This window comes from Crocuta crocuta, unplaced genomic scaffold, assembly GCF_008692635.1.
Source record: "Crocuta crocuta isolate KB4526 unplaced genomic scaffold, BGI_CrCroc_1.0 scaffold196, whole genome shotgun sequence".
Taxonomy (NCBI): domain Eukaryota; kingdom Metazoa; phylum Chordata; class Mammalia; order Carnivora; family Hyaenidae; genus Crocuta; species Crocuta crocuta.
Window position 1 is genome coordinate 751,190 of NW_027531026.1, and position 9,338 is coordinate 760,527.

Below are 9,338 nucleotides of genomic sequence, written 5' to 3' on the forward strand. Positions count from 1 at the left end.
TTTTAAGGAAAAAAAACATAGTCATAAACAGATAAATTACAGGGTGAAGATTTTCTCTATGACAATGTTCACCATAGGAACTCATCAGCTATGTCCCTCCTTATGTTTTTAAATTTTGAGTATTTTTTAAAAAATATTATTTATTTTTGAGAATGAGAGATAGTATGACCAGATGAGGGGTAGAGAAAGAGGGAAAATCCAAAGTAGTCTCCTCACTATCACTCTCAGCATGGAACCCAATGCAGGGCTCAAACTCATAAACTGAACTGTGAGATCATGACTGGAGCTAAAGTCAGATGCTTAACAGACTGAGCCACCCAAGTACCCTTAAACTTTGAGTATTTAAAATCTATCTTTTATATATAATTGTTGTAGACTCATCCATTCTGAAACTGAAATTCCCTTTATTTTGTAGTCCTTCAGCATCACCTAAAAATTAAGAATATAAAATAATTCCTTGTGATAATTAAATATTATTTTTATTCCAATGTTTACTTATTTGAGTTAGCAAGTATGGTATTTATTTCTTATCCCCATATCAACAAATGACTCCCTTATAACATTTGTGTTATATATAATGCTAAAAGGAATTGCTCCAAAAAGAAATGCTTTCTTTCACACATTTTCTATCTCCAGATTCTGAAATTAATAGTATTACTTAAGAGTATGGAAAAGTGATCAGGCCATTTATATTCATCAAGTACACAGGACTAGTATTTAAAGATTATATTCCCTTGTATAACTGTACTTATGACAACATATTTATAAATATTTGGCAGCTATATCTACCCTCACCATCACCACTAAAATAATATGATGATAACAATATTAACACTAATAAAATGATAATAATATTATTAATAATGTTTGTCACTTAGTGCTCAGGTGATTTCTGAACAAGCTATTAACCTCCCTGTGCTTCCCACCCACATACTCACATACATATGTGGAATGTGCAAGGTAGATTGACATCTCATAAGTGTTTATAAATTACAAGAACATAAAATACTTTGTTTATGATTACCATATTCTGTGATGATTCACCAAAAAAATACAGATATATTTCTGTCTTTCAATTTCATTGTCAGTATGCATTTTTCTTACTCTTTTGGCCTCTACCTAGGTGCATGTCTTTGCAGTTGTTCAATCAACAGAGGCTCATTGAATTTTCTATGCGAAAGACACTGTGAGAAGTGCTGAGAGAGAAACAAGAATGAAAATAATACTGCCAGTGCATAAGTCATTTCCTTTCTACCTAGGCTTCGAATGAAAGCAAATTTAAAATGGTGCAAATGTTTTTAAAAATGACATTGAAAATTATGACCTTATAAATTAAGATTATTGGGGATTTGCTGTGGGGTTAGTTAATCATGACATTCAATCCAATTCAAAGACTTATGAAAGAGCTTCCATATACAGGCATTTTGTTATATGTTATAATCCACCTGAGGAATGAATACAAGTAGAAATACTATCTAAATTGTATAAAACGTAATTTGGTTTCTAAATTAGGTTCAAGTATCAATACACACACATACACACACACAAACATGCACACACACACACACACAATCCCCCAAACTTCTATTCAAGTGTTTCAAATTTAGATAATGGTATAAGGTAAGACATGGAAATAAAAATGTAACAGTACATTAGTGACTAGTTTGTTAATGGTAGATCTCAAGGTCTTTCTGTATTTCTTTGTCTTATTATGCACATCTGCCTCTAAAAAGTCGTAATGTTGGATTTTGGTAAATACCTGACTTCTACTTATTCACTCACTCACTCATGTGTTCCCTTCATGTTATATAAAATACAAGCAAAATACCAAACTATACAATGGATATAAGCACAGTATTGAGATTTTTGTCATCAGTGGCCTTGCTAGTACGGCCACAGCCACAAAGACTGTGAACTTAATACAACTATATTTTGAGAACTATCATCACTAAGTGAGTGGTTTTGCCTAAATGATTTCTAAGTTTGCCTGCACTTTAATTTTTGAATAGACTTTTTAAACAAATTATGTGATTAAAACTGTTCAGATTCTGATGTTAATCTAAAATGGAATTTTAAGACACTTTAATCTTAAAGATAAAGACAAAAACTATTTTATCCTTAGATATTTAAAAATGCAAATGAAAGTAATAAAATGCATTTAGAATTAGAATGGGAGCCACCAACTTTATTTTCAAAGAAATAATTAGACATCTATAATGTAAAACACCACATATAAAGAATGAAAGATTATGGGGTGCCAGAGTGGCTCAGTCAATTAAGTGTCAGTCTCTTGATTTCAGCTCTGGTTCCTGAGTTTGATCCCTGCTTGAGATTCTCTGTCTTCCTCTCTGCCCCTCCCCTGATCCTGCTCTCTCTCTCTCTCTTTCTCTTTCTCTCTCTCTCAAAAGAAATAAAGATTTTTAAAAAAAAGGAATGAAAGATTAAAAAGTACAGACTGAATTTATAAAGAACAGGAAGGTGGATGAACATGTCAACAAGAAGCAAGCTCATTTGCTCTGCAATTCCCCAGAAAGCTTCATAATTGGAAGCACTAGGTGCCACAGGAATCTGCCGTACAGCAGGAGATGAAAAATCTAAAGTAAGAGCATGTAGAGTACAGATCCTCCCTCCTGTCTCAACAAGGCAATTACTGCTCTCTTATGTTTGAAGGAAGTGCGAAAATAATTGTCTAGAAAAAACAGAATCAGAAAAGATCTGGACTTGAGACGAATAGGCACAGAAAAGAGAGAAAATGCTGTGATGGACTGAACATAAAGGATCAGTTATAAGTTATATTAATTGCCCCAAGGCAAGAGATTAAAAGGTTTTTCCTGAGGAACCTGGGACACACCAGAGAAAAGACAAAGTGACATTTAAGGGTCTTCCGCTGCAAAAACCATTACAGTAAAACCAATCTATAAACAAGACTGAGCAGGAAATAAAATTTACAAATGTTCTTTAATTACTCATTCTCAAATATTTGTGGAATTAGCAAGCATGGTGAAAAATTTACCAAAATTTCCACCATTACAAACCAAGACAAAAGACAAACAGTTGAAACCTGGGGAAAACAGATAATACAAGAACAGAAAAAAATATATATTCCTCTAAACAACTTAGAAATAATATATGCAAAGAGTAAACACATGCATTCATTCCTGAACTGTAGCAAGATGCTAAAAATATGATTAGAAGGGAGCCTGAGTGGCTCAGTTGATTAAGCGTCCAACTCTGGCTCAGGTCATGAGCCCTGCATCGGGCTCTGTGCAGATAGCTCAGAGCCAGAAGCCTGTTGTGTCTCCCTCTCTGCCCCTCCCCACCTCGTGCTCTCTCTCTCAAAAATAAACATTAAAAAAAATTTTTTTAAAGAAACTGTAAAGAAAAAATCAACAGAAGTGCAAAACTGTTGGAAAATAAAATTAAAGAAATATGATGAATAGAAAAAAAATGCAAAAGAAAGAGAAAATAGGAGGAAAGAAATAAAAGTTCAAGAAAATCACCATCTAATAGGAATCCCTGAACTAGGAAAGCAAAAGGTAAAAAGCATTCTGAAGAAATCATATAAGAACATATCCCAATACTGAATATAATGAGTCTACAGATGGAAAAGACCCCAAGAACCCAGCACAACTATTGGAAAAAGTTTCATCACAAGATGAAACACTGGGAATTTTCAGAAACTTGATACTGAGAGAACCTAAAAGCCTCCAGAGAAATAGGTCATGCAATTAATTTGGGACTTTTCAATAGCAATATTAAAAGTTATATAAACATGGAACGAAATTATTACAAAGACAAAATGATTATACATGCAACAAAATCCTGACAGAAAAGTAATTTATAATAGTCTACCTATCCCAAGTATCAGTCAAGTGTGCAATAAGAATTCAAATGATTCAAACATGTGGAATCTTTAAAAAAATGTACTTTTCATGTAAAGTAGATTTCTCAGAAATCTATTAAACTATATATTCCAATAAAACAAGTACACCAATAAAATGAATCCAAGAATACAAGAATCAGAGGATCCAACACAGAAAAGAGGCAAAAAGATTTCTCAAAATAGAAGGTGGCCAGCAAGCCCATATTTTAACCAGTCTGGATGGCAAAGGGAAATGGAAGCTTCCAGAAGATCCCCAAGAATAGAGAAACAGAATTAAGAGCTAATATCTCTTAGTAGAATTAAGAATTAATAGCTTTAACCATTTAGAAACACACACGTACACTCACACTTCTGTAAAATAAAATATTCATCAATGAAGGAAAAGATATAATGGTAGATTTCTTGGCTCAAAAATTGATTACTTGTATTGTTTTAATAACATAAACTTTGAATATTTATTTCAGCAAAAATTGAACTATTAATTTAGAGGATGAGGGAAGAGAAAAGAACATATAAGAGAACTCCTCATTCTATTAGTGAAAAATTGGATCTTAATAATGAGGAAGACTTAGAAAACAATGACATAGGAGATAGAGATTTCATTTTCTCTCTCTTAAACACACAATGTCCAAATGTAGTCATTCATGGCTCCAGACTACTATCGGTGTCCCAGGTTCCTTCTATTTTTCTTCTCCTGTGTTCTGACAATTGGTTTCTACATTAACTTTCTTTTTGTCATAATAAATTACTACAAATTAGGTGGATTAAAAATACAAATTTACTATCTTATAGTTCTGTAGGTCAGATGTTCAACAAGAGTCTTACTAAGCTAAAATTAAAGTGTGAGTGGGATTGCATTCCTTCCTGAGACATTAAGGAAGAATTGGTTTGCTTGCCATCCTCACTTTCTAGAGACCACCTAAATTCCTTGGCTTTTGGTCTGCTTTCTCCATTTATGCTATGCTAATTATCGGTGGAGCAAACAGGGAACCAAGTTCCATCAGTCCAATGGTAAACACTTCACTTCTGGGCATGCTAGGATTTAAAGCCAGTCTTCTTAAAGAGACAGCCAACTCACTGCTTGAATTTCAACAGTAGTTTGTATTTGGAGGGAAAAGTTTGTGGATAAAGCAGAGAAAAGTCAAAGCAGACTTCCTGTAGAGAGATACTATTTTATAAAAATGATGTCAATTCAAATGTGACTTACAAAGATATTTTTGAGCATGTTTACCTTTCCTCCATCTGACTGTACAAGTGCTACATGGTCCCATTAACTTTAAGATGTGCTTCAAGTATCTTCCCACATCTCACTCACTATCCTATGAGAGACATGACTGTGGGTAGGGGTGGGGATGGAGCTATGGTACAATAGTCTCCTGGATGATGTCTTATATCATATAGGAACAGAAGTGAATGGGAGACAGAACCTGTCCTCCTCCCCCACAATAAAACCCTGTGTGGATTCCTCTTTCTTTTCTGAGACAGCCTTTATGGTAAATACTACTAGATGGAGGTTTTTATAATTATTTCAAATGTTTCCCTGAGAGGTTGCAAAATACATCTTTTACTCTTAGTAAGCTAAAAGGCTGAGTGGGAACTGGGAGAAACTTCCTTCCCTTCAATACTCTTTTTCCATTTTCAGTGAATGCTCTTCTTTTTTGTACCATAGGCCAACAACTGCTGATCTCATCATCCTGTAAACTTCCTGTGAAATTGGTGGTGAACCATTTACTTCAGCAGCTGGGCCTTGTAATCTGATTGTATTTTCTAAGAAGCAAGCAGCTTTAATCAAGGAGTTTAGTAGTCAGGATTCTCCAGAGAAACAAAACCAATTGTGTGTGTTAAGGGCGGGGGCATGGAGAGACAGAAAGAGAGAGAAGAGGGAAAGAGACAGGAAGAGAGATTTATTATAAGGAATTGACTCATGCAATTATAAGCACTGACAAGTCCCAACATCTGCAATGGTAAACTGAAGAATCGAGAGAACCAGTGGTGTAGTTCTAACAGTTCTGACAGGTAAGCAGTTAGCTACGTAAGAGCAAAGAACAGGACTAACCACCGAAAAAGATAAAACTCAAAAAGATATCTAAAAGACCAAAACTTCCAACCACCTGCACGGCTGCAAAAGTAAAGTTTCCCACAAGTAGCGGCAAAAACCCTGGGGCACATGTGTGCACTCTTCCCCATAACCACTGCCCTAAAGTAACCTTTAGCTTCATTACAGTATATTTACCTTGCAGTTTTGAGCTGCCATGACAGTTCTGCTAAGGACCATACTTAGTCATAAATACCCTCTACTGACAGGTAGGAAGAGACTCCCAGGTGACTGGAGAACAAAGACTGCCTGTAGTGTGACCCTTCAACCCAGATACAAGTAAGACTCCCCCACCCCCACCCCAGTGCAGGTGCCACCTCTGGGCTTGTTCCCAATGACACCTTTAGGGTGTACTTTTGCTTTGACCACTCTTAAACGATTGCTTAAGACTTTGGCTCTGAATTCTTTCTTGGCCGAACTCAAGAACAAAGCCTGGGGGCGGGGGGGAACAGTTCCAGACCTAAAACCTGTAGTCCAAAGGATGGCAAGCTTGAGAACCAGGAAGAGCCTATGTTTCAGTTCATATCCAAAGTTGGGAAAATGCTGATTTCACAGCTCAAAGGTAGGAAGGCAAGAAGAATTTCTTCTTATGTAATAGAGAACCGGCTTTTTTTTTTTTTTTTTGGTCNAGTCTACCAATTTAAATGTTAAGCCCATTAACTGAGTATTATATGTAAAGGATGAATCATTAAATTCTACTCCTGGAACTAACATTACACTGTATGTTAACTAACTAGCATTTAAATAGAAACTTGAAACAAAACCTACATACATACATAAATGTTAAGCTCATCCAAAACACCCTCATAGAAACACCCAGATAACACTTGACCAAATATCCAGGCACCTTGTGGTCAAGCTGACATATAAACTTAATCATCACAAGCAGCTTGCTTGTTAAAAGACATTTCCTTCTGTGAGTGACTCCATCTCTGGAGATTTCCAAGGAAATGGTGAGCCTTTTTTCAAAGAACATCTGAAATTCATGGTAGTACATTCCAAGGCAAATATTTATTCATCTATTTATTTAGAGGGCGGTGTAGTTGATGTGGGTTTATTTCTGCAATTAATTTTGAAATATACTTTTTTTTTGAAATCTACTTCTTGAACACTGGAATCACCAGCTCTCTAGGAACCATACCTGTGAAAAAAACATTTACTTGCATCTTTAAGAAAGTCAGATGTTCTTCATAAATAGAGTTTCTTTTTGTTTTCAAAAAGGAGGTTTCTCTTCTTAAATTATCATGTCTCTTTCTGACCATAGCTGGGAAAGGTCTTTGCTTTTAAAGAATCATGTAATTTATTTGCACTCATCTGGATAATCCAGGCTGATCTCTTCATCTCAGGGTCCAGCTCCTTAATCACACCTGCAAAGTCCTTTTAGCCATGTAAAACAACATAGCCACACATTCCTAGGATTAGAACACAGATGTCCTTGGGGACTATTACGGGTTATGGGGGAGGACTGTATTTCTGCTAACCACCTCTCCTTTTCTTAGTGTGATTTCATGATCACAAGAAAGGTGCTGCAATTACAGTCACTATTTCCTTCTTCCCAGAAAAAAAAAAAAGATTTAGAGGGAATTGTAAGCAGTAGCTGGCACCTGATTCACCTTTTTTTAAGGAAGACTCATCAGAAACCTATCTAGCAAATTCCACCTTCACCTAATTGAACTAATTGGGTGTCACATGAGACCTAGCACACTCATTTATCATAATAAGTCAATAAATTATGACCAAAATCTATAAATTAAAAAACAGCAAAATTAGTATAGTATATGGAACTATGAGTTAAATACAAGTAAATATAACTTTATGAATTGCAAATTTTTTTTTCCTGGAGAATGGGATATGCAGATGGACGCAAATGGGGAGAGATTCTATAGGACTATATAACTCCTTAAAAATGTGCCTGCATGCTTCAATAAAAAAGCAAAATAAAATAAAAATAGATCTATTGATTAGCACCTGTATCATCCTGGATTTTACTCTAGTCTTTGAACAAAAATGAACTTCATCCCTAGAATTTTATTATTATATAAATGTGACTAGATTTTGTCCTCCAAGCAATTGCAGAAGAGCCTCCCTCTTTAACTATATAGTATTTATCTTATTATCTCATTAGTTTGAATGTTGGGATATTTAAAAATATATCTCTCCACTGATTCTCTTACCACTAATACTATAGATAAATATTAGGCTTTTCAATATAAATTAGAAGCTCTTAGAAAACCAGAAAGTATTTGTACAGCTTTTGTTTTTACCCAGCACCCCAACAGAGTTGTGTTTAATAGATGCTAAAGAGGAGATTCTAGAATAAAATTTCAAACTAGCATTCTTTGGCAGTTAAGCTATTGCTCATTTTGATTAGCTAAGTTTTGCAATTTTCACAGTTTCTCTTTAAGAAGAGAACTGGTTCAAAATGTTTTCTATGTGTTCCCACATACATAAAATACTAAACTAGAAAAATGAGACGGACTTTAGGATGATTCTTTCTGTACGAGTATCCTGCATTTTATGACGTGATTGCTGAACTTAGTTTCCTTTAACGCACCATTGTTCATTCACCATTCATTCAACGTTCTCATTTTGCTCTGAAAATAGGAAACTCAATTTCTGCGGTGCTCAGTGGAACTTTTGACAATTTAATGAAGAAACCTCGAGAGTGCAGAGGGTAAGCAAAGAGATTTTTTTCCCCTCATATCAAGAAGTAGCACTGAAGTGGTAAATATGCGGTTTTATTTCTGTTCTTAGTATTGTATCCTGGCCCGACTGCCCCTAGTTTTAAATTGGGAAGCATCTCAGAGAATTCTCTGAACAGTAACTATTTTTTCCATTTTCTTATGATTTGCTGCCTCTATTAGATGGGAGTAGGAGGCATTCACAGCTAGTTCAGACTGAAGTAGGATCGGTGCTTCCTACCATGCAGTTTTTTTTTACTCTTCTTCATCTGCCCCTCCCCACCTCTAACCAGGGAAATATGTTATAACCTATAAACTCACAAAAGTATTTCAAGCTGTGTTCTGTTGTATCGTGAAAACATTATCCAAGAGACATGACCCAGGGGTAGCAGTACACAGTGGGCCTGTGCTTTTCCTACTATTCTATTTAAAATCATCTAACCTATCTAGTCCTCTGAGGGAGTAAACAGGTGATATGTATCACTCAGTGGATTATCCAAGCCAGGCTCAATTGCCTAAGAAAATCCTGGATGTGATCAAGGTTAACACTACTCTCTGCTTAGAAAATTATTTTGTTAGTGACCATCCAGATACAAGATAATAATGACAGTAAGAATAGTATTATGCTATATGACAAGAGTGATTCTAGGACAAAATCTGATTTAAAAAGAAAAATAAA